We start from the raw sequence: 26957 nt of genomic DNA, 5'->3' as shown, positions 1-26957 counted from the left end.
ACCTGGCTCTGGCATTTCACAGGTCAAAAGCCTCATGCCAGCAGTCGAAGCATGTGCCTGACTCCAGAGCCTTCTGATAAAAATGCTTTGGTCCATTCCCCTTGGGTTTAAACAGAAGGTTTTTAGCAGGAAACCTCCTGACCTCAAATAATGATCTCCCGTATCCTAGTTTCTCTGTGGTTCCAATATTCATCCACTCCATTTGGGAGATGCAGAGGTTGTGGTGACAAAACAGCTTCTAAATGATTACCACAACCTGATGCCTATTTGGTAGAGAAATGTTTCCTTAGTAACATCTCCCTTGACTTTTATTCCAAAAAAGAGACTTGCTTTGAAAATCTGACCAGATCCCCCCATCACGACACATGCACAACTATTGGATGTGTTGCTCTATTCCCAACTGCAAATGAATTTCAAAGAAAAATGCAATGCAATGTACAACTTTTCTCCAGAAAATGAAAAAAAAAGGTTTTAAAAATCTATGACATCGAACTATCTGCTGCATTTGACTGCTAAAAGAAAAAAAAATCTTTGAAAATTTAGTTTTTTCACTGGAAAAACTTTTTTGTCTTTCAGTAAAGAGAAAACCTTCTTTATCATAACGTGGGGAAAAATAATCTAGGGGCTCATGAGCAAATACTCATCCTGAATATTGAAACTTGTATAGAAGGGATAGAACTTGTATCTATGTTACATCTGTAACATAACAACATGCACAAAGTCCATGATCAGGACACATGCAAGAGGAAGGTGAGGAGTTCAAAGGAAAGGAAAGAGATGTGAAATGATACCCGGTTTTTAGAGCATCACGCTTATATTTAATTCTTTTAGATGAGAGTTTGACTTTACTTTTTGCCATCAGAAGCTGGGCCATGTTTTAACCTCAATTTTCTTCCAACCTTTAGTTCATTAAAAATAACGGTGCTAATACAGAACTGTGTGCAATAAAGGTCTTCATAACACCAAGAGAGAAAATTAAAACGATTATGAAAGTAGTTTCTCATTGTGGCCGATGATGTACAGCTGCGCTTTAACTGCTGTCTTATTAAGAGGCAGCCTTTATAACTTACCCTTTATTTCCATTTTGTGGTAGAGAGAAACTTTAACAGTTTATGTAAGTTTTAAAAAAAAAAAAAGTTCTGCCGTGAATCCTGCCTTTCCTTATGGGTGACGGGGAGGAGAGCAGCTCACATCCTGGCTGCGGATCCCCTGCTGTGCAGATGAGCCCAGAGATGGCTGCAGTTGTTCTCTGAAATCTGTAAGGATTCCTGAGAGATGGCTCCCCCGCAGAGACTCCAGGTGGCTTTCTAACCCGCAAAAAAGCCACTGTTCTCAAACCTCAGCAAGCACCTAAGAATCACCTGGGGGCAGCTGACCAAATTCGGACACAAAAATGAAAAGAATCGATCCTCAGATCTATGCAAGGTTGACTTCAGAACGACAGTTAGACAGTTACAACTCAACAAGATATGGACCGCAGTGGAGGCGCCTACGTGTTCCATGTCACATGACACCATCAAACGAGGCGGAGACGTTTTACCAAAAAGATAGAGACTTCAGAGCTGAGGCCGGAAGCACCAGTGGGAGCTGGTCAGAGGAAACCAGAGAGTGAAATGCAAGCCAGCACAGTGTGAGGGTCCCCAGGAAGAGTGTGTGTGTTGGTAACTGAGCCCGGATGGAAGCCCAGGCAGGGCTGACCAGGCCCATGAGTTGGTGCTCTGCCTGCTCTGCCACCTGGGCATGAAGGCATTTAAAATCCACCACCCTCAGCTTTTTCCCTCTGCAGGCAACGAGATTCTAACGATGTCTCCTGGCCTCTCAGATCCACCAGGAAAGCATCTCTGCTGAACCTGTTCACAAGATGAGTCCAGGAATAGAAAGTGAGAATCGGCTCCAGAAACAGTTGTCCTGGGAGTTGACACATAGCTTGCACTTGAGGTTGTACTTGAGTTTTCTTAATAAAGCATTAACTGAAATACGCTCCAACAAGGACTTGTAAAGGGCAGGCTTGATCCAGATCCCAGTGCGCCAGGTGAGAAGCAGGTGCACTTCCTCACCTACACAACGGACACTTGGGAAAACGATTGCATTCTACAGGAATTCGCTGGGCACCTACTCTGTGCTAATTTTAGGTAACTTGGATATGTCGATGATAAGACAAACCAACAAAGACAAATATCTCTGTCTTCACAGAGCTTCGGTTCTAGTAAACCCATCTGTCACATCTGTAAAGATTTCTGTGGTTGATTGCTTGGTTGGTTGGTTGTGATTTAATTACAGCCCCATTGTTCACGAGGTTCCTGTGAAATAAGCACACTCATTCCTGATGGGGATGGACGTTGGAAATGTGAATGACAACCTGTACCAAAAGTACTGATGATGTTTATACTCTGACTAGACAGGTTCATTTCTATTCTTCACTTAAAAAAAAAAAGCCTTAAACTTGGAAAGAGTTTTCCACAAAAAGATGTCCATCACAGTGTTGTTTATACTCAGAAAATATTAAAAATAATTTGCACCAAAAGCATTGGCAACAAAAGCCAAAATAGACAAATGGGACCTAATGAAACTCCACAGCTTCTGCACAGCAAAAGAAACAGTCACTAGAGCGAATCGGCAACCAACAGAATGGGAAAAAATTTTCGCAGTCTACCCATCTGACAAAGGGCTGATATCCAGAATTTACAAAGAACTCAAACAGATTTACAGGAAAAAACCAAACAAGCCCATTCAAAAATGGGCAAAGGATATGAACAGATACTTCACGAAAGAAGACATATATGAGGCCAACAATCATATGAAAAAATGCTCATCGTCACTGGTCATCAGAGAGATGCAAATCAAAACCTCATTGAGATACCATCTCACGCCAGTTAGAATGGCGATCATTAAAAAATCTGGAGACAACAGATGCTGGAGAGGATATGGAGAAAAAGGAACACTTTTACACTGTTGGTGGGAGTGTAAATTAGTTCAACCATTGTGGAAGACAGTGTGGCGATTCCTCAAGGCCTTAGAAATAGAAATTCCATTTGACCCAGCAATCCCATTACTGGGTATATATCCAAAAGACTATAAATCGTTCTACTACAAGGACACATGCACACGAATGTTCATTGCAGCACTGTTTACAATAGCAAAGACCTGGAATCAACCCAAATGCCCATTGATGATAGACTGGATTGGAAAAATGTGGCACATATACACCATGGAAAATTATGCAGCAATCAGAAATGATGAGTTTGTGTCATTTGTAGGGACATGGATGAATCTGGAGAACATCATCCTCAGCAAACTGACAAAAGGACAGAAAATGAAACACCGCATATTCTCACTCATAGGTGGGTGATGAAAAATGAGAACACATGGACACAGAAAGGGGAGTACTAAACACTGGGGTCTATTGGGGGGAAAAGGGGAGGGCCAGTGGGAGGGGGAGGTGGGGAGGGATAGCCTGGGGAGAAATGCCAAATGTGGGTGAAGGGGAGAAGAAAAGCAAAGCACACTGCCATGTGTGTACCTACGCAACTGTCTTGCATGCTCTGCTCAGGTACCCCAAAACCTATAATCCAATAAAAAATTAAAAAAAATAAAAAATAAAAATAATTTGTATCCAATAAGAGCACAGGGAGGGAGGAGTTAAGTACATTATGGAACTCCACATCATGAAATACTTGTAAATAATCTGTTACATGGTAGGATATTAAATATATAAAATAGCAGGATACAAAATTGTATGTACATAGCATCTGATCATAGATGTATAAAAGGAAACTTGTTCAGGAAATTATATGGAGACTATGACACCAAAATGATAATAGTCATTATTACTAGCTGGGGTGGTGGGAGGCTGTGACCTTTCCTTCTCTCTACTCTTTCATAGTTCAAAATTTATCTATAATGAGCACATCGTCTTAAATAGGAAAAATAGCAAACCAGAAAGAAGAAAGATATATCTATTCAGGGAGGAAGGGAGAGAGGAAGGAAAGGGTCCTGAGAAGGAGGGTGAACACCTGTGTCATGCAAATACTCCATGGAGCCTTCAGCCATCACTGGGAATTCCTCGAATTGCCAAACTCTCCTGGGGATGTTGCTTCAGGAGCTAGCTAATGTGTTCTCTCCTGATTTCTTAAGTGTCACTAAATAATCATGTCAGAAGGACCCTGCTAGGACCAACCATGGCATTTTCCTACAGAGAAAAACCTTATCATTAAATGAGAGAGAAGATAACATTTGGAGAATATGACACCAAAATGTTAACAGTCGTTTTTATTATATGGGGTGTCAATTTCCATCAGGAATAAGAGTGCCTATGTCACAAAACCTTGTGAACAACGGTCCTGTAATTAAAATACAACTAATCAACAACAAAAATTCTTTGCAGACACCATACATGCATTTACTAAAAGCATTTACTAGAACCTTCTTACACACTTCCATTCTTTCAGGCCTAAAGAATTTGATAATGATGACCACTGAGGCTTTAAACAGCTTTTTTGTTCAGCCGGGCGTGGTGGGAGGTCGGGCGGGTGGGAGGCCGGGCACAGTGGCTCACCTGTAATCCCAGCACTTGGGGAGGCCGAGACGGGTGGATCACGAGGTCAAGAGATCGATACCATCCTGGACAACACGGTGAAACCCCGTCTCTACTAAAAATACAAAAAATTAGCTGGGCATGGTGGTGCGTGCCTGTAATCCCAGCTACTCAGGAGGCTGAGGCAGGAGAATTGCCTGAACCCAGGAGGCGGAGGTTGCCGTGAGGCGAGATCGTGCCATTGCACTCCAGCCTGGGTAACAAGAGCGAAACTCCGTCTCAAAAAAAAAATAAATAAATAAATAAACCATTTTTGTTTATTCACCCTCATGCTCAAAGATGATCTCATATCTGGGTGTATTTCTCATCACTACAAAGCTACCTCTCAAATCTAAGTCTCCACCCCGCCCACAGAGTTGGCCCCTTCCGGACCTGTGTTGCCTCTTCCCTGGCAGGGCCCTTGGTTACTCACGCTGTGGAAATGTCTGTGTCAACCACAGGCTGTCCGTCCCAAGAGGGCAGGGGGCACATCTCATTCATCAAAGAAAGATTGTTGGAGAAATGAATGATACATGAAAAAGGTCAACGAATGACTTTCTTTCCTGAGCTTCAAATCTTGGTTGCCATTCACTTGCTAGTACTTCTCAAACATTTAAATGCACAAATTTTGAACAAATAAACGAATCAGACTTAAAAGTGAATAAACACAGATCTTTCAAGGTGATGATAGCTTCCCTTCTTCTTTCAACAGATGAAGTATCAAGCTCAAACGTCTCCAAGGGGCACATCTGTAAAAGGAACCAACGTACCATCATCATTCCTCTAGGTTCCAATCTTGAGAGAGTTCCTTTTAATAAAACTTTATTCTAAACATTTGTGTGCAAACACAGACAATATGTTCAGACCTGCATGGCCAAAATGAACTGAATCCCATTCCTAGGGGTGGGAGAGTGTGCACCAAAAATGCCACGTTTATTCTGATTCAGAGAATAAATACAAAGCAGAGTTTTGTGATCATTTGACCATAGCACACTGCCTGGGCATCTTTGTTTAGTGAATAATAAACTAGTCTGGGCTGCTTCACATTAATTAAATCTTCAACATATCCCTTGGAGGAAGACCATGGTCTCTTCTCAACGTTCATTTTGTCTTTGAAAACACCTTGGGCAGGTGAATCCTCACATGATCCAAATTTTGAAACTTTTCAATAGGCAACGAATTATGCTGTTGGCACGCACTGCAACTGCAATGGTGATTTTGAACACATTCCTAATGCAAACATTTTATTACATTTTGCAAAAACATTCTTTCTTCTCTCAGAGTCCTGGGTTCATATAAGGTATTGCCATTTTCCCATTCGTTTCCTCAAAGCTATTGATTATCTGGTACCACACAAAAGGCAGCAACGTTTTCTATCCGACTATATTCAAATAAAAGGCATTTGAAACATAAAACGAAAACCAGCGCTTGTATTTCAGTATTTTGTTGGAAATGCTCATGTTTGAGCCAAAATCCTGCTCCCAGATGACCAAGGTCAGATTTTAAAGCGTGGGTGGCCACAGGTGATGGAGTAAGTGGGACTAAAGCCAACAAGGGTAATAGCAGCTCCTCTGTACCGAGCATGTGCTGACTGCATATACAGGTCACCTTCCGTGATTCTCAGGGGCACTGTGAATGGGATTGCTGTTACCCTCTTTCAGAGATGAGGAAATGAATGCCCTTAGGGGCATTAAGGACCCTGTCCAAGGTCACTTCTGACCCTGGAGCCCAGACTTTTGCTCCTACTCCGCACTGTAAGGCCAGGGATAGGCCGAGCCTAGCCTTTCAGAAGCCAGAGATTTCATTCACATAATCAAAGATTCTAGGATGAGAATAAGTCATCTCCTTTCAAGGCAACTGAAATCTGTCCAACTCCCTTTCTTTAAGAAATAGGCACTCTTCCTCTCCATACTTCAGATAAAAGCACGTTCACCTCCTCCCCATTGCCACCCCCCAATGTCACCCGTCTTGCCTTTCATGATGGAGCCAATGTGCCAATCTTCTGGCATCCAATGAGTTGCTGGCTCCCTCGTGTTTATCTGTCCCAGTGGTGGTCCGTGAAGCACTGCCATGTTCCTCTAACATCTGGGACTCATCTTATCTCTGCTAATGACCCAGTGGTCTGCAGAAAGGCATGCTGAGTGCAGATGTGCCCATCACCCAGGTTTAATGGGGTGCAGAAGAGCTGAACCAAAGGTGTAGGCAACCCCCAAGAGGTACTTGAGGGCCAGGCCCCAGGCCTGGTGGGGCTGAAGCTAGCCAATGCCAGGTCACTGTGCAGGAATTAGGAAAGCCTTCCAAAGGCAGGGTGGTGGGAACTCTGCTCTGTGGCTCCAGGCACTGGAGAAAGACCCCAGGCTGTTGCCCTTGACAGGTGGGAATGTAGAGAATCAAGCTTCAGAGATGGGCTCCAAATCCCGCTGCCCCTGCCCATGTGCGGAAGTGGACAGAGTCCAGGCCTTGTGACTGACCTCCTCAAGGAAAGCCACTGAGACACTGTGCAGTGACTGCTACCTCAGAGCTGGGAGCAGAAACAGCCCAGCAAGAAATGGCCTCTGATGTCCTTGCTGCTTCTCTCCCAACCTGGGTGGGGCCTCTCCCCCAACTCCGAGCCGCAAGGCATGTTTTCCCCTCAGGGTCTCATCCTTCCCTCCTCTGCCCTGTGCAGACTCCATCCCCAGCATGAGTGACTAGCAGGTCAGCCTTCTCCAGCTCCCCGGCCACCCCAGCCAGGAATCTTATTATTATCTCTAATATTATTTATATCATTTACAAGAACTCTAAAACTATTCATATATTAATATATTGATATTAGTATTCTGTAACACAGATTAAAATTGTATTATCCCTCCTGGGCAGTATAAAAGCAATAAACAGGCATTTATGCTGTTAAAGTGGGATCCATTTGCACTGGGGTGGATGCAGCACAACAGTGCTGAAAGGCAGAGGGCTGGCCCAGTGCCTCGCTGGGACCTTGAATCACTGCACATCATCAGTGAATCTCCACGTAGGGCCCACGAACTGCCAGCATCAGCATCTCCCCAAAAGCTGGTTCAAGTGCAGGTTCCCAGGCCCCACCGAAGGCCCCCTGAGCCAAAAGTGATGGAGGGGCCCCAGACTCTGTATGTGAGCAAGCTCGCGGGGGATTCTCGTAGACCCCTGTTTCATGTGAGCAAGCTCCCGGGGGATTCTCATAGACCCGTTTCATGTGAGCAAGCTCCCGGGGGACTCTCGTAGACCCCTGTTTCATGTGAGCAAGCTCGCGGGGGACTCTCGTAGACCCCTGTTTCATGTGAGCAAGCTCGCGGGGTACTCTCGTAGACCCCTGTTTCATGTGAGCAAGCTCCCGGGGGACTCTCGTAGACCCCTGTTTCATGTGAGCAAGCTCCCGGGGGATTCTCATAGACCCGTTTCATGTGAGCAAGCTCCCGGGGGACTCTCGTAGACCCCTGTTTCATGTGAGCAAGCTCGCGGGGGACTCTCGTAGACCCCTGTTTCATGTGAGCAAGCTCCCGGGGGATTCTCATAGACCCGTTTCATGTGAGCAAGCTCCCGGGGGACTCTCGTAGACCCCTGTTTCATGTGAGCAAGCTCGCGGGGATTCTCGTAGACCCATGTTTCATGTGAGCAAGCTCGCGGGGTACTCTCGTAGACCCCTGTTTCATGTGAGCAAGCTCCCGGGGGATTCTCGTAGACCCCTGTTTCATGTGAGCAAGCTCGCGGCGTACTTTCATAGACCCCTGTTTCATGTGAGCAAGCTCCCGGGGGATTCTCGTAGACCCCTGTTTCATGTGAGCAAGCTCGCAGGGTACTCTCGTAGACCCCTGTTTCATGTGAGCAAGCTCCCGGGGTACTCTCATAGACCCGTTTCATGTGAGCAAGCTCGAGGGGGATTCTCATAGACCCCTGTTTCATGTGAGCAAGCTCCCGGGGGATTCTCATAGACCCCTGTTTCATGGACAATCACTTCCCTGCCTAAGAGTGATGTCAACCTGAGACTGAGCCCACACAGGGCCAGCGAGATTGAGCTTTAGTACTGCCAGGGAAGTACAGAGAGGTCACAAGGACTGGTTATCATCGTAGCACTGAGGCCCTTAGAAGGATGTGGTCACTGTCACCCACCCTCGGGGCAGCCTCTGCACCACAGCCACCTGTGGTCCTTGGTAAAAGTCAGCAGCAGATAAGATGAGGAGAAGGAAGAGAGGGAGGAGGATGGACAGACTTATTTCTCTTGGGGCATGTGTGGGTATTTTGCTTTAGGATATGGGCTTGAGAATTTATAAGACATTATCTGAGCCACAGAAATATTTGTTTTAACAGCACAATAATATAGAGACTCAGGGTTGAAAAGCACTTCAGAAATGGTCTAACCCCATGCCTTCCTTTTTACTGACTTTGGAACTAAGGTCAAGATGGGGGAGAGGTTTATCCCTCCACCACCACCCCCAGAGAAGTCAGAGGCCAAGGAGATACCCCGGGTGAGGAGAGACCCTTTATGTTCTGAGCTGACCCTGTGGAATCAGGAATCAGGGTCTGAATTTCTGATCATGAATAAAAATAAAGCAACAAGAACACAGGGAAACTACCAATTTACCTGTTTTCTTCAATAAAGAATTTCAGCTTTTAAAGTTACTTTCAAAAAGAACTGACTTTATCATCGACATTTTTGTCATTAAAAAGTAAGTTATCCAAGAAAAATCTGCAACAAAAACATCTTGCCCAGTAAGTTCAGAGTGTTCTAACTGGAAATGAAATCTGATGGGAACCATGCAGCTCCCTCTGCAGTGCTTGGTGTGCTGGGCACACTACAAAGAAGGCCAGGGCAGACTGGCAGAAGAGCGGGCAGAGGAAGGACAAAGATAACATATGGTGCAGTCAGGACAGAATCTGGTTGGTCTGGGGTCTGAGGATGCTCACTGGAAGAGCACCCCACCCAGTGCAGGGGGATCTCAGGGAGCTTCCCAGGGCAGATGGAGCTGCTCTGAGAACTCAAGCCTTAACCAGGTAGGGATGGGGAAGAGACCCAACGGCACCTGGGGGAAGGGAAGGATATCAGTGCAGTTGCCTTCAGAGGTGGAGGAGAGAGGGCTGGAAAGGCAAAGAGGAGAGCTAGTTGGGGGTCTCAAAGGCTGCCTCACTTAGTCTGGGCATTTTCTGAGGACACTTCTGAAACTCTCAGAGCAGGTGAGGGGACCACTGCTGCCCTTTTGGCTGCACTATGGGGACAGGGCTGGGGTGGAAATCAGGGAGGCCGGCTGGAGGTGGTTCAGGAGTCCAGGGAAGAGGTCACCTCAGCTGGGACTGGGGTAGCAGCAGTGGGGATGGCAGGGCTGTTGCAGGGGTGCTGACGAGCCTTTTTGATTAGATATGTATGGGTCAGTGGAGAGGAAAATGAAAAAAAAAAATAAAAGTTCAGAGGACTTGAGAGGCTGGACAACAGCATTAACCAGGAGAACCAAGAGAGGGGTGGGACCAGGTGATCATGGAGTTCTTGCTCTTGTTATTGTCGTCATCAGTATTTTACTTTTCTCTAGGGGTGCTGTGGACTGAATGTTTGTGTCCCCAACAACTGACATGTTGAAGCCCTAACTCCCAACGTGATGGCAGTAAGCAGTAAGACCTCGGGGAGATAATTAGGTTCAGATGAGGTTGGCAAGATGGGATCTCCTGATGGGATTTGTGCTCTTATAAGAAAAAAACACTAAAAGAGTGCTCCTTCCCTCTCCATCCCCTTGCCATATGAGCACACAGCATGATGATAGCCATCTGCAAGCCAGGGAATGGGTGGGCCCTCAGCAGAAACTACATCAGCCATCATCTTGACCTTGGACTTCCCAGCCTCCAGGGCTGTGAGAAATAAATGCCTGCTATTTACACCCCCAGTCTATGGTATTCTATTATAGCAGCCTTAGCTAACTAGGACAGTGGGTGAGGAGGTGAGCTTGGACATGGTGCTGATGGCCAGTGGGCACTTGGCTGTATAGCCTGGGGCTCAAAAGACAGGTCTGGGCTCTAGGCAGGAAGTGAAGTCGTCAGATCCAGGAGGGAATCACATCTCCAATGAGCTCATGTGGAGCAGAAAGAGAAAGGAGCTGAGGACCCACACAAGGCACTCAACTCTAGAAATAAGAGAAGAGAAGGGGAGCCAGCCCAGGAGCCTGGGGGAGAGGGGGAGGAGGAGGAGGAGGAGGAAGGAAACTCAGAGGATGCAGAGCCCAGGGCCCAGGGAGGGAGTTTGGGGAACTGACTGGCCACCTGCAGCACGTGCTGCCTCATGAAACCCACCCATTTTAGCAACAAGGAGCCCACTGGTGACCTAAGAAAGAACATGGGAAAGAACTAAGTTAGAGTGGGTTGAAGAAGTGTGGGAGTGGGGCATGGGCAGAGGATGAACAGCAGTGCTGGAAGATGTTTGCCTGGAAGGAGAGATGATGAGACAAGCAAAATTTGGAAGCAGGACCGAGCTGCAATGCTGGTGGGGACTCCTGGTAAAAACAGAGTTCGTTGTTACCAGGCAGAGAAGGCAGAGTGGAAGAGAAAACTTCACCCAAAGAATGCGTTAAGGCAGCCCATTTTTAAATCACGTGAAGCATAGAAAGTGAGAACTAAAAGTGTTTGCAATTCTGGCCAAGTCACCAGCAAACTCCTCACCCAGGGCTTGTCTTCAAAACCTGGGGTCAGATACCTGCTATTGGTCTCCCGTCTTCATGTTTCCCCGGAAAGCTCATGCAATTCATCACTGGGAGTGTGTTTCAATGGGGCATGGCAACATTCCATGAAAGAGAAAGTGCATGTGCTTCGGTGGAAATTGCAGAGGCCAACCCTGTTCTCCCAGCCGGTTGTACCAAGATATACAGAGAACTGACCAGGAACAGGATGACTCCAGAGTGACAGGGACAAGACAGGGAGGTTGCGGTGCCCTTCTCTCTACAGCGACTGCGGGCCAATAATGTGTGGGAAGAATTGGAAACCAGGCTGTCCGGCGTCGTCTCAAGACAGACAGAACCCCTGCAACTCCTTTATCAGGACCCCCAGCCAAGGACCCCAGGGCCCGGCCCCTGTGAAGGCGCACCACACCCCCCAGCTTCCCCAGGGATGGGCCGTGCCCCCACCACGCTCACGCCAGGGAGGGAGCTGCCCTGGGGGTGGATGACCCCTCCCCAGCAGCCTCCAGGTGTCCCGAACACTCCCTTTGCACAATCTGTGAGCCACTTACCAGCCCCATCTCTCTTCCCAAGGCAAGCTGTTCAAAGCCCTAAGTCTGCCAGGGGGCGTGGCCGGAAGTCCTCCGGGGGCCTGGCCGGAAGTCCACTGGAGGTCTAGTGGGACAGCCATGAGGGGCGTGGCCGGAAGTCCACCACAGGCTTCCGGTGCCCAGCAATGTCTTTCTCATCAGCCCTTGCTTGGGGACTGAAATTCCCACGTTCCTTTAACCCATCTAGTCAGAACATCAGAGGCTTTCTGTTAGGCAGCAAGGCTATTGTCACCGGTAGTTCTGAACAGATTTGTCAGCTGGCGGTGCCTGACAGAGACGTAAGGGATGGAGCAGGGCTGACGAGAGGCTCAGGGACACAGGTTGTGGCCTGGAGGGGCCAAGAGACCACAGGTGGGGGGGGACACTGAGGTCTCTCGCCACTGGAGAGGTCCCGGCGTGGCTGTGTGAAGCTGTGGGGCCCAGGCATCACCACGGAAGTCCCGGTTTCACCCACGTGGGGAAAAGCGTGCACAGAGTTTGGATTACTCAAGGACCGCCCCCCTCCGCCCCGCCCCAGGCCTAAACCAGACTCAAGGCTGGTGTCTGGGCAGCAACCCAGGATTCAAGAGGAAAAAGCTCTCCGCCAGCAGCAACGTCTCCAACTCTGAGTTTTTGTCCCTGACATGGACAGTGGAACAAGGCAGCCGCTTCCTAAAGCATTGCTAAGCTCCCCTTTATGGTTGCAAATAGTGGATATTTTTTTCCTGGGCTCACCTTTTGGCTTAAGCAGGGAGATTAAAGAACGTAGGCCTAACAATTTAGAGGGTTTTCTGGCTTAAAAAGTAGAAAATACATCTCTAAACCTGATTTTACACATCATAATCTTCTTATTTCAGGGTATCGGCAGCACATAAAATACATACAGCTGGATAACCAGGCTATTTAGCCTCAGTTAACCTTTTTTTCTTTTAGATTGCCAAAAAGATTAAATCCTAAAATGTGGGCATACAGTCTTTTTCAATTTGAATTTTAAATTATTCAAACCAAAGCTACCACTCTGCATATTTAACAAGCATTCATTTAATGTGCCACTTTTGCACAGCATAACCATTAGATAACCAGACTGTCACCATTGGAACATAGAGTTAGAGTCTGTTTAACTTCCTCACTCTAATATATACAGTATGTGGATATGTGTGTGTGGGTAATACACATATATTTATATATAAACAATATGCATTACACAGTAACATATACATAAGATTATACACACACACCAATTTAACAAAATAACAGCAAACTAATAGCCAGATAATTGGGTACGATCTATTCAGAAGCGTAATTGTTGTCTTATTTTAGTCTTTTCCACATATTTTAATGCACACATTTGCAGAGTCACGCAAATAAACCAATCCATCTTTTATTACCCATAGCCACAAATTCTTAATTCCTAATTCCCTCTTAAACGTCCCTGGTGACTTCACACTGACAACAGTGTGTTTAAGATAGATATTTACTGCTGGGTCCCGTGGCCAGGCCTGCATGTCAGAAGACAGAAAGGAAAGAATCATACTCCATTAGATTATTTGTGAAGGGGGGCAGACACGATACATGATGCATGCATGTGTGCAAGGCATTGGGCCACACCAGGGCCAGCGCTGCTGATGAACGGTGAGGCTGGTGTCCAGGCACCATCTCCACAGTGCTGAGTTGTGTGGGGACGTGGCTGCCTGGCTAGGATGGTGGATATCCCAGCCAGTCAATACAGAAAGGTTGAGTTCTTCTAACTCTCACTAAGCACAAATGGTCATTATTGATTCCAGAAGAATGACCAGAGGAGGTGGAATCCCCTGGGAGTCACCACCCACCCCATTCAAGGTAGTACATTTCTTAAATGATCTGATTTACAGCTCCTTGTTGGTGGCATCTTGCCAAAGTGTATTTGGCTGAAAGGCCTCTTCGGTGTCTGCCATAACCTTCACAATAAGTAGAAGTGCAGGGTTCTAGTTCCCACACAAATGAAGGACCAAACTCATTTTAGATTCCCGTTTCTTTTCCTTCAGCTCATGCAAGTGTTAGGGGTGCCCCAGGCCCCACTCAGACCTGAAGTGGCCCCATCCGACTGCCCTGGCCACCTCTTCCCAAGTCAGCACATTGCTTTTTGCAAAGATAACGATGCCAAACTGAACCTTCTTATAGAAACTAAAAGCCATAATAGTCCAGTGATGCCACCACAATTTTAAACTGGGTGTTTGTAAATCAACTTTCATGGAGAATAAATCTTTTGCATTTTTTTATTTTAGCAGAACACCATACATTTTATGAGCAGAGCAGTATGAGGGAAAAACTCCTTGACAAAGACATGCATTTAAAACTTACTATGTTGTACCATCATTTTGCTTCTTCCTCATAAAGCCATACCCCCAACACACAGAATAAGACGTTCAAAAGGGAATATAAATAGCACAGGACTAGAAAATTGTTGATATGTTCACCATTTTTATTAAGACACCCTGTACAGAAAGAAATGAATTTGTAATGAATCAGACCACAGAGAAATAAAAAGCAGACTTTCAAGTTTACTTATAACATTATAAATGGGCTTTTCCTCCCCCCACAGACCTGCCTGACAAGCAGAGTTCTTGGTAGTAAATTAAAGGTGGGCAGTTCACAAGAGCTGCGCTTTCCTGTTTCTCTCTAGTGCTCCTGCCCCTCAGAGAGGGAGCATCACCTGCTTCTCCTGCCTGTCTCTGCCTTCTATTCTTCATTACACAACAGATGACCTATCTGATAGACATCTTCCCTCCTGCAGATTCTGTGGCCAGCCTTCAATGAGAATAAAGCCAGCAAGCCTTTTCATCTTCATTCGGCTGTGGTTCCCATCCGCTGTTTTTTTTCTAAAGATCGTTTGCCAGCATTGCTTGCTCAGTGGTACCCAGTGGAACAAGCAGTGTCTTCTGAACTGACAATTCTGACTTTTTGCTGCTTGTGATTTTTCTAAAGCATGACAACCGCTCGTATGAAGACACGGTAAACCTTTTCAGATAAGGAAGCGTGGAAAAAGAAAGGCCTTTCAAGAAACAGAAGTAGTTACTGCAGGAGCTGAACAAGACAAGTCTCCTATGGTTTCATTTAATTTGGCCATAACTTACAGGTGGCAAGAGAAATTAGAATCCTGCCATCCATGAGAGGAGAGACAGAGAGAGAGAGAGAGAGAGGAGACAGACGGGGGAGGGGCGTGTATATGTATACACAGGTGTTTTAAAAGAGCATTTCATAACTATCACAGACTGATAATTTATAAGAATAAATAAATAAATAAAATAAAAGAGCATTTCATTTGGACAGCCACTAGAAAAGTCAGATTAGCAACTGAAAACCAGAAGGCTTTGCCCGTTCCATATGTATACACATGCCATATTTTAATTTTTTTATATTTATCAGAAATCATTACTTTCCACTCAAGTTTCCTAATTTCAAACATAAATGAGAGTTTCAACAGACTTTTCAATATTATCTGTCCTCCTTCAAAATAGATTAATTCTAAATGCTGCCCTTCCACAGAGATACTGAGGAAATAGTTGATCTGTTGAGTTTGGAATGCAACAGATACGTTAAATAAGATTTTCAAATGGGTTATTCTATTTATGAAGTGCAATATTATTTCAGAGTAATATTAGCTATTCCTGCCATCAGTATGGCATAAGCCATTGCCTGTAATCAATCACAACAGACTTTCCAACCAACTAGCAGACACCAACTATGTTTCTCTCTGCCTCTCCCCAGAACTTCTCAAAGTTGCTTGGACCTATTAGAAACATATTGTGGAAGGCAGAATTACTCAATAATTTTTTATTTCTAATTTTTTAAAAGCTCATGTTTTCTGACCATTTTGCAACAGATGTAGATATAAATAGCTGTAATACCTAGCTACCATTTGCTGAGCGCTTGAAGCGAGTAGATGCTGTGTTCGGTGGCCCAGCGTGTCCCCAGTGATACAGGTAAAAGTATCCACATTTGGTAGAGAAAGAGCCCAGGGCTTAGTGAGTTTGTTGATTTGCCCAAGCCAAAAGTGACAGCATCACCCAGCACCCAGTTGCATAAATTCCGAGGCCAGAGCTCTGGACTCTTTTGCCTGGTTGTCACCCACAATCGGTTATCATCTGAGGCAAGAAAAGCTCCTCCACTCCACCAATGCCACCTCTCCCAGGGCCCCTCACCCAGACTGGCTTATAGCGACAGCACATTGTTGATCGCTTGGTGTGGAGCCATGTAATTTCATTTGTGTCTTTCATCTCCCTTAACTCCATGAAGGAGGGAAACACCTCAGCATCCCTCCTATTCCAGAGTCTAACAGTCAAATTTCCTTTCTACTGATTTTACTAAATCAATTTGCATGTATCTACTCAATTGTCCTTCACTTCTGATCTTCCTAAATGACCTGCGTCATTTTAAAAAGCCAGCGTTAAAGACATTCAAAGTATGTTGTTATGTGAAAAAGCAGATTATAGAATACAGTATATAGTGGGATAACATCATATAACATATGAGTTAAAACAGTTACAGTGTCGCATAAGATTTGGCTTGGTTTTAATTCTTTATCTTTTTTGTGTAAACTAAACTTTCCAATTTTTATGAGGAACATGTATTTCTTCAATCATTAAAAGGTAAAAGTGTGGGGAGTGGATGTTGCTGGGCATATTTCCTAGAATCTAAGACTATTCTGGCTAGAAAGGCCTTGGCCACCTGCTCAAACATTCTACACACGGGGGGAAATTGAAGGACCAGCAGGGACAGAACATGCTGCAAGCCCTGCCTCCTTCCACATGGGCCTGGGAAGTGGACTTGTCTCTCTCCCAGTAGGAGCCCAGGTGGAGAGTGAGTACATGGCTCTGTGCACTCCACCTGCCCTCCCAGTCAGGAACACTCTTTGGTACACTGAGCAGATTCTGTGAGAAGACCAGAACCCTCCCCTTTCTCCAAGAGGGCTCTGCCTTTCCTCAGGAAGACCTCCCTGCTCTGTGGAATAGCCCATCTTGGGGGCTTCCAACATGCTGGGCCCCATCTGAAGCTCTAGAGGCTGGTAAATGGACAGCAGACCCAGGACTGGGGGCAGAAAAACCTGCGTTCTGTCCCCACTTGGTACACACCCATTGTGTGGGCCTTGGGGGTAGCAGCCCTACTCCCCCTTCTTCCCTTCAGCATCTGCAAAATAAGGATAATCATAGCTCTGATGAGAGGATGCAAATGCCACGTTAGCAGCATGCTGGGCACAGAGCCTGAATCCAGCTGGTGAGGGCTGTGGTCATCACAGTGGCCCTCTAGACCTCTAGGTGTGCAGCCTCCCTCCAGCCAACATGCACTTTCCCTCCAGTTCCAGAAGCTGGGTCTGGTAACAGAGGAACCTGACTGGGATCAGGGTAAACCAACTGTGCCTGCAAGGGGATAGGCTGTGGGGAGACAGAGAGCCAAGGTGGATGTAGACGTCACAAAACTTCTCCCTGGAATCGAAACTCCAGGTGAACCCACGTCAGCAAAAGAGGGGCCGAGTAACTGTTCAGAATGGCTTGACATGACCGGTGGCTGCAATGCCAGGGCTCTGAAATCAGTGGTGTCTGTTTTGAAATCAGCAGGAGTCCCAAAGCAGAGCTAAATATGCACTTAGAGTGTGCAGAAACATTTTTCCTATACTTGATTCCAGCCTGTCCACCCCATCAGCTGGCGAGGCTCAAAGCCATTTCCAGCCATCACAGTTCAGCCAGCTGGACCAGGTGTCTGGAGTGGGCACAACTGACCCACTGAGACAACCTCCCCCTCCTCAGCCCATGGACATACAAAATCTCTGAGGGATGTCCTCTAACAATGAAAAGCATGCCAGATTCAACAGGAATAGGAGTCCACGCTATGCCTTAGATTGTAAAACACTTCACAGAGAACACGATATAGCCAGCATTTCCCATTTTCAGTGGGTGTTGACTACAAGCATTTACACTGGAAATTGCTGCATAGATTTCAGCTTAAAATTTATAGCAAAAAAAGTGCTTCTCTTGGGGGTAGGGGAAATATGGGCATACTCTGTACTTTCCACTCAAGTTTGCTATGAACCTAAAACTATTTAAAAAAAAAAAAAGCCTATATATAAAAAGTAAAATGATGCATCCTCCCCAAGCTATTCCCCTCAAAGATCCCAGCTGAGCTTGTTGAACCCACCTTCCACGTGGAGCCCTGTGCTCTGCTGCAGTTGCCCGGGTGCCTGTTTGTCTGCTGCTCTTCACTCAGTTCCTCCTTCACTCCATCTCCCTTTCCTCTGCTGCATGCGCAGGCACCCATGGGTGTGCACAGGAGGGTGGCCGCATGTGAATGCCTGCACACGTGTGTGCACGTGTGTATGTGCACGTGTTTCCCATCCCTTTGTCCTCTCGTGTGGCACTCTCCTGCTCCTTCTACTCACTCCTCTCTGACGCTGAGCTCTGCTGTCAGACACAGGCGTGGACACCTCCCTGCCCCCACTGCTGCCTTTGCAGGTGGTTCCAGGTGGGCACATTGGCATTTGCTTCCTTGCAGGACGTTACTTTGCCATTTTAACTTCTTATGCCAGAAACCAAACCAACCATGATTTTGGCTGAAGGGAGGAAGGGAATGCGAGAGACAGCCCTCTGAAGATGGCCTGAGCTTTGTATTCAGATCTCCTTGTTCCGGGCTAGCACCTTGCCCACTCTGCTACCAGGGCTGTTACTCAACCTCTTTGTGTCTCATTTTCCTCAGCTGTAAAATCGGGGTAATAATATCAAATGTCTGGTGGGGTTCTAGGACAAATGGACAGGCTCACGCATATAGGTCCTTAGCACAGTACCTGACACTTACTGAGCCCTCCGTAACTGTTAGCCATTGAGGTCGAAATCATTTAATGTTGCCTAAAATTATTCAGGCTTAACAGTAATTTTTAGAATCACCAAAGAAAGTTTCCAAGAAACTTTAACGTTTGACATTAAAGTATTTTTGGGCACAGAAAATGTTACCCAAATCATAGCATTTGCAGAGACTCAGTCTTGGAAACTCAAGTGATCAGATGAGAAGTTGGTATTTCCAACAAATCAGTTTGGATTAGGACCGTGCTGAGTCTACTGTTCCCTGGGTAAGGAGGCACCAAGTCATCCCTTGACAGCCCCTGCCCACGTGCAGGATATGCATCATTCTCCGTGGCAGCACAGCGAGGCACCTCACGGCTTCACCGCCCTCCCTGCGTGGCTATTTTTTTAACGTACATGTGGGTATAATACGCCAGGAACGGTTAAGGGCACTGTTACGCTTTTCTCTAGGTCAACCCTCAGATCAACAGAACGGCTGTTGGAAATGCTTTCCCCTCTCAATTTTCCCTCTCCCATAAACCAAGCTTCATTGTGTGCAAGAAGACCTGACTTACTTCACACACCCACAGACCTCTCCAAGACCTGGATGCTGCTGTCTGAAGTAAGTGATAGCTCTGTGAACAATTACACAAACTTACAATGCACGTGTTGATCCCACTTGGCCATCAAGAGTGACGGGCCTGCCATCACTTTCCCAAGGCCCTTCCAAGCAACTCAAAGAATGAAAGGAATTAGAGCCCCTGACCCCTGACCCCTGCAGATCCAGGCAATCCCACCTTCTTTAGAAGGCAGGAAAACAAAGGGTGAAATCAGAAGCTTCCTAGGGCATGGGGTCTGAAATCAGAAACTCCCTCTGGCCCCATCAATAAGCCATAAAGAGGCAAGAGAAAGGTTCTCAATTTCCCTTTTGCCCCACACTGGCCCTGTCCTCTCCAGCAGCCCCAGGGAGAGCCCTGCATTCCTGGCTGCCACCTGGCCTCCAGGTCCAGGGACTCTCCGGGGCTGACCACTTACTTGTATATCTCAAGTATTGTGTTCCTGGTTTCTGTGGCTTCCCTACCAGAGAGACCTAAGAATGAGGCTGGCCTCCATCATCCCAGTGATACCTGATGGTCCCCAGGGACTGAACATTTACTGTGCTGGGCATGCTAGGTTGCTATTAAAAATTTAATCCATTTTTTTTCTCCTCAAATTCCCAGGCAAGTTTTAGGATTCTTATTAAATTTTCTCCACCAATGTTTCATATTTTAAGTACCTAAAAATGCTTTTCTGATTGGCATGACCTGTGTTACATCATACCCATGACCTATCCCTAAAATATATTTGTGTCTAATAATAACGAACATAAAGAACCTTGGCTCATCAGTGTTTAAACCTCAGTGCCATAGAAACATACACCTTCTGTCAGTGGTCACACCACTGCCCTGCACCCCTTCAGCCCATCAGTTGCAAGTCTCATGGACTCTTTCACCAACATTGTGCTTGAACCATCAGCTCCTCCCCATTCCTCATTACTGCCTCAGCACACATCATTCCTCTCCTTGATCACTACCATCATTGCCAACTCATCTCACTGGTCCCCGGAAATCTCCCTCCCCCATGTCCACCTGAGCTAACCTAAACCACACATCCCGGGCTACATGCCCCAACCTGTAGACCTCTGCTGGTTTCCTGCCATCAGTCTATAAGATAATGTCCAGACTCCTCCCATGGCATTGAAATACCTCTCAGTCTGGTTGCAATCACCATTCCAGCCTTGCCTCTCACCAGTCTCCATGTCTATTCACCCTAAACTAGAGCCACACAGGACAACCATGTGGCATTGCCTCACCCTGCTGCCTGGAAAGCCTCCTCTGCCTCCTCTGTAGCCTGGCAGACTGTTCCACTGGACACTCCCAGTTATCTTGACTCCTGACATTCCTGTCATTTTGTAGACTTTTCCCCCAGGGATGCTAGGCTTTGTTACACGAGTAGCTTTGGCCAGTGGGACACTGGCAAGAAGAGTACAAGCAGAAACTTGATAAGTGCTTGCACAGTAGAGTCCTCTGCAAATCCTTCCTGGAGCCCTGAGCCACCATACAGAGACGTCCAGCTGCTCTGTGGGGAGACTACAAAGGAAACTACATGAGAAGCCAGACAGAAAGAAGAGGCTTAGGCTTACAGAAGAGCAAGGGGGCTCCAGCCATGCCAGTGTCCCAGTGGAGCCTCTAGAAATCCCATTTCCACCTATGATCTGCATGCATCTGCATGAGAGACTCCAAGTGAAACCAGCAGAAGAACCACCTGGCTGAACTCAACCAAACCAGAGAATACAGGAGAAAAATGAAAAAGTTGTTTTAAGACACTAAGTTTTGGAGTGCTAAGTTATACAGCAATGGACAACTGAAATAGTTATCACTCAGTTCAGTTCAAAATTCAAGGGACCTTTGAAACTCTAGCATGAATATTCTATGCAGCTTGGCATAATAAAGAACTAGGCAAAAGGAGAACATAGGTCACCTCCTACAGGAGGTTGCAGCCTACTCGGACACTCTCACTAAAGCAGCCTGTCAAAAGCATTGTTTTGAGCACCTGCTATAAGATGCTGTGAAAAAATCTCTTACCTCCATTCCCTTTGGGTTCCTTCCCCTTCACCAGTTGTTTTCCATTCACACTTAACCTCCAGGGCTGGAGTCAGCTGCTCCTTTCAGACTGAATGTGCCCCAAACTCTCCCTGAAGGCCCAATGCTGGAAACTCTCAGGAAAGACAGTGGAACTCTAGGGAGCATCACCTCGATTAAGAGAAATGGCTTGATTCACAGTAGAAGCAGTTTTGTTTCTAATAGTGACAAATCCTCTCCCCCAAATATTATAGGTCATAAGGAAATGCATTTCTGCTTGATATTTGAAGATTCATTAATTTTTCTCAGGTTACTGAAATGTGGAGTCCAGAAAGACAATCCCATTTCAAAGGCTAAGCAGTGATGACATTTCTAACAGGATGCAGCCACCAGATAGAAGCTCCTGCTTTCCAGAAATCTCTTTGATATCTAAGGGGCACAGCTGAATAGTTCCCCTATGTGTACAAAAAGAAAATGTCCTGTCCTAAGCTCTTCATTACTTATAGGAAGAAACTGACTTCCCCAAGCCATGATTAGCTACCCTGAGAAAAACTAAGATCCCCACATCACCCCATCAGTTTGACTCCAAAAAAAAAACTCCACTTTACCCTTCTTGGTTTAAATGTACTTAACTATGAAACTAAGTAATTATATAATATTCTCTCTAAGACTCTCATGACTCTACTAGCAGGTTCTATTCTGGGTGATGAATCACACTAGAGGTGGCACAGGGTTTATGAGTGGAGTTAACAACAACCAGGGGTTCATTTCTAGACACATGTGGGTTCTTGTCCCAGCCCTGCTCCAACTAGCTGTGTAAAACCAGACAAGACTGGGTGTCTCAACAGGCCTCATTTGTAAAACAGGTGTAGTGATTGCAATCTTGTTCCACAGAGCATAGAGCTGGGAGATGAGAGGGAGAGGTCTTCTCAAGAAAGAAAACTTCTGGGCCCTTCTCCCTCACTCCAATTAACGGGTTCTTTATGGTTCCAAGACTATATTTTTTTATAAAACAGCAACCACTTTTCTCAGTAAGTAAAAGTCATCCAGACTGGGCTCCATGACTCACACCTATAATCCCAACACTTTGGGAGGCCAAGGTGGGTGAATCACTTGAGCTCAGGAGTTCGAGACCCACCTGGCCAACATGGTGAAATAAAACCTCTACAAAAAATACAAAAAGTTAGCCAGTGTTGGGGGTGCATGCCTGTGGTCCCAGCCACTCAGGAGACTGAGGTGGGAGGATCGCTTGAGCCTGGGAGGCAGAGGTTGCAGTGAACCATGATTGCACCACTGCACTCAAGCCTGGAAGACTCAAATAAAGAAATAAATAAATGACACCCAGACTGGAAATAAAGAAGTAAAAAACTCTTCTCATTCACAGATAACATAATTTGGAGATAGAAAATCCTAAGAAATCCATGTAAAAAGTTATAAAAAAAACTATGAAGCTAATTACAAAAATCCATTGTATTTCTGTATACCAACAGTAAAAAAACAGAAAAATAAAATTAATAAGATGATTCTACCTACATTTAAGAAGAACTCTAAAGAAAGAATCAAAGCATCTAATCCAGTTTCGGCAGTAATTGTTCAAGTATTTTTGCATTCATTTATAAAAAACTTGAACATCAACTTTTTGCAAGCACAGGGCTAAGCACAGTAAGGGAGGCAGACATGGATGCAGCAATCACATGTTCTAAGGAGCTGGCAGGGGAAGCAAGACACAGACAAAGCATCAAAGGGAATAGACAAAAATGTGTAGTAACTGAGCTACAAAGAGCCATGGAAAGTTAGGACCTGGCACATCCAGTTGAGTTGGTCCATGCTCAATAAAAAGACCACTTGGAGAAGTAAGTTTATCAGTAAAAAGATTTTCTGTTGATCTTAACAGGAAGCCCAAAAAGTCTCCAGCAGTAAAAACACCTGCTGGCTCACACATGGAGACGTTGAGAAGTAGGGTGAGCCTCAGGGCTGACTCAACCCAGACTCTTCAACATTTTCCTCTCAATCCTTTAGCTTCTCCCTTTCTCGCCCTTTGGTGGTAAAGTGACTCACACTCATCTACAAAAGTGAAAGAAACTGCATCCATTCATGATTTAAAAAAAAAAAACCCTCAACAAACTAATAATAGTAGGGAACTTTCTCAACCATATAAAAGGCAATTATGAGAAGCCTTCATTTAATCACAAAAGACTGGATGCTTTCCCCTTAAAACTTGGAATATGGCAAGGATATCTCCCTTCATTATTTCTATTCAACACTGTACTGGAATTTCAACCTGAAGATAAGGCAAGGAAAGTAAATAAAAGGCATCCAGACTGGAAAGAAAGAAGTAAAACTGTCTTCACTCACAAATAACCTAATTCAAAAATCAGTTGTATTTCTGTATACTAACAATAAAAAATTGAAATCCCATCACTTTGGGAAGCCAAGGTGGGTGAATCCCTTGAACTCAGGAGTTTGGGACTAGCCTGACCAGTGAATAATAAGATAATAATAAGACAATTCTATTTACAATAGCATCAAAAAGAACAAAATAGGGACAAAATTAACAAAGAAAAGTGTAATATTTGTACACTGAAAAAATGCAATATGGTGGTCAAAGAAATATAAAAGATCTAAATAAATGGAGAGAAATTCTATGTTTATATGCAATATATGTGACCCAAACATATAATACTATGTTTATAAGCATTATATGTTTATTGTAATATATTCTATTGCAATATCCATATTGTCAAAATGGAAACATTCTCCAAATTTATCTATAGATTTAATGCAAATCCTCATGGTGGGAAGCTAGAATTTTTCCCCTAAGATTGGCAACAGAAAAGGGCATCTCCTCTCACCAATACTGGCTAGTGCAATGACACAAAAAATGAAGCTAGAGGTATGCACCAGAGAAGGAATAAAACTCTGTGTTCACAGAAGACATCGTTGTCCATGTAAAAAATGCCAAAGAATCAACAAAAAAAAATCCTAGAACTTAGGAGCGATTACAGCAAGGTTGCACGATGTAAGGTTAACATGCAGACGTCAATCGCGTTCCTAAATACCACCAATGAGCAACTGAAGTTCGCAAGTAAAGACATAGCATCATTCACATTAGCCCTCTCAAAAATGAAATAGTTAAGTATAAATATAACAAACTATGTGCAAGATCACTAGGAGGAAAATCACAAAACTCTAATGAAAGAAATCAAAACTCTGAATACATGAAGAGACAGCCCATGTACATGGATAGAAAAAAAATCCATGTTAAGATGTGAATTCTTCCCAACTTAATCTATACATAACAGTGCAAGCTCAATAAAAATCCCAATGAGTCATTTGTGGATATTGACGAACTGATTTAAAATTTTATATGAGAAGGCAAAAGATCAAAAATAACCAACCTAATACTAAAGAAGAACTATCAGTGGACTAACAGTACCTGACTTTAAGACTTACTATAAAGTTACAGTGCGCTATTGGAAAAATAATAGATAAATATATCAACACAACAGAGAGAACCTAGAAACAGACCCATTCAAGTATAATCAACTTATCTTTCACAAAGAAGTAAAGTTGCTTATAACTGACCCTCCACATACGACTTTTTAAAAATGAATCTAGAGGCAGAATTTGCAGCTATTTTAAAAATTAACTCCAAGTTATTACTAGACATAGATGTAAAATGGAAAACTATGAAACTTCTAGATAATAACATAGAACAAAATTGAGGTGTCTTTTGGTTTATGAAGATGTTGTAGATATGACACCAAAAACATAATCCAGGAAAGAAAAGTGATGTTAGGCTTTCTGCTCTGTGAAATCCACAGCTAAGAGAGTGAAAAGGCAAGCCATGGACTGGGAGAGAACATATATTAAACACATATATTATAAAGGATTTGTTTGCATGATATATGAAGAACCCTTAAAACTCAACCATAAGAAAACAATCCAATTGAAAAACAGGTCTTAGATCTGAACAGATACCAAAGAAGGTGCACAGATGGCAAACAAGTATACAAGAAAATGCTCAGTATCAAATGTTACAGGAAATTGCAAGTTAAAATAACAACGAGATACTACTACATGTCTATTAGAATGGCCAAAATCCAAAACACGAACAATGCCGAACAATGCCAAACACTGGCAAGAATGTTGAGTGCTTTGGTTTGGATGTGGTTTGTCACCACCAAAACACATGTTGAAATTTGATCCCCAATGTGGCAGTGTTGGGAAAGGGGACCGGGTGGGAAGTGTTTGGTGAGGGTGAGGCATAAGGGCAGTGCCAGGCAAAGAGCTGTAAAAGTGCCATTGAGCAGAGAGAGGTCTCATCAGGCTCTTTTCCCTTTGAGCACCTAGAACTTTGCTGATAAACTGATTCCTAATGTCACTTATCTGTCCAATATCCCTGGGAACCCACAAGCTGCTAATCTCTGCAAGGCCCTGCAAAGTGGCTCCAACTCTCCTCATCACACCAGCACCTTCTACCCTGGCAGACCATCTCCTCTCATTCCCACACTTCTCCACCTATGCACAGCACAGCACATCCCCCTGGCCCTGCAGATCACCCCGAACCATCTCATCAGCGAGATCACCTGACTGGTCCAGTGCATGCTTGCTCAAGCTTTCAGACACCACACACAAGAATTAGTTCAGAAGGGATGCCAGCCTACCCAGTAGAGTTACTCATCCCCACCCCCCTGCTCTCCATGGAAGCTGGACACCCCGCTCTCCTAGTGAGGATGAAGTGGCATCTCATTGTGGTTTTAATCTGCATTTCCCAAATGACCAGTGTGCTACCTCTCTATGTTAACTGCAGGGAGTGCATGTATGGGGATGTGTGTGTGTGCACGTGCGCCTGTGTGTTTGTGATTATGGTTAGAGTTGCTTATTATAGACAAGGAGCTTGAGATTCAGAAAATGGATGAAATGAGCCCAAATGGAACTATTTGACATATCTAATCCTGTAAGCATCCTCGTGGTGGTTTTTCACTTCTACCAAGTAGCTGTGTTCTCCTGGTTCTAAACCGGGAACTGGCTCTCCTTTCTGTTTCTTGGATATAGGATTCTTGGCTCAGTAAACATCGGAGAACATGGTTGATGTCTATTGCCTGTGAACTTATGGAATGTTCTTTTTATGCTCTTCTCCCTGAAGGAATCCTCCCACACGCCTACTCCCACTGGGGCCTTCCCCCGCCTGCCTCTGGTTGGCTGGGTGCTCCTGATCACAGACTCAGTGCAGTGGAAAAAGGAGAACACCTTCCCGGGTGGTTCCTCCATCTTTCCCTGAATCACTGCTGTCACTGAGGCACTTCATTGCTGTCTTTAATAGCTCACAAGTGGCTCTTTCCGGAACCAATGGTGGAGCAGCCCATGGTTCAGCCAGTGGGGATGCTGAGGCAGCAGCGCTGGCATAAACTGCTGGAAAGCGGGTGGGACACTTTGCTTCTGAGACTCACTAAGTGCCCACTGGCCTGGGATCTGAGATGTGGGCTGGAGCTGCCCTTGATCTGGGCTGTCGGCTGCCAAGTCTCAATTAGATCGCCTGTAATGCAGTTGGTTCTGGCACAAGTGCTGAGGCAAAAGAAGAAAAGGATTCTCCCAAATAGAAGTGATCTCCTGACCATAATATTTGCAGAGGCCAGGAGTAGCCCACTGCCCTTCACTTACGGTTCTCGGCACGAAATCTCAATGCAATGGCATGCCCTTGAATAATGCCTCCAAAA

At 45.1% G+C, this 26957-nt stretch overlaps 1 long non-coding RNA gene across 1 annotated transcript; it reads right to left on the bottom strand.

Moving 5' to 3' along the window:
• Positions 1-3703: 3703 nt before the first annotated feature.
• Positions 3704-11863, bottom strand: LOC144578519 (uncharacterized). The gene is made up of 3 exons (XR_013524449.1): positions 11790-11863; positions 5007-5322; positions 3704-4340 (listed from the first exon to the last, which is right to left on the bottom strand). It is a non-coding gene; the product is annotated as an uncharacterized LOC144578519 (long non-coding RNA).
• Between the last annotated feature and the right edge of the window lie 15094 nt (positions 11864-26957).

Source organism: Callithrix jacchus, chromosome 12 (genome assembly GCF_049354715.1).
Source record: "Callithrix jacchus isolate 240 chromosome 12, calJac240_pri, whole genome shotgun sequence".
In the NCBI taxonomy this organism is placed as follows: domain Eukaryota; kingdom Metazoa; phylum Chordata; class Mammalia; order Primates; family Cebidae; genus Callithrix; species Callithrix jacchus.
Note: the sequence above shows the minus strand (reverse complement) of the source record. Positions and strands in the feature narration are given on the sequence as shown.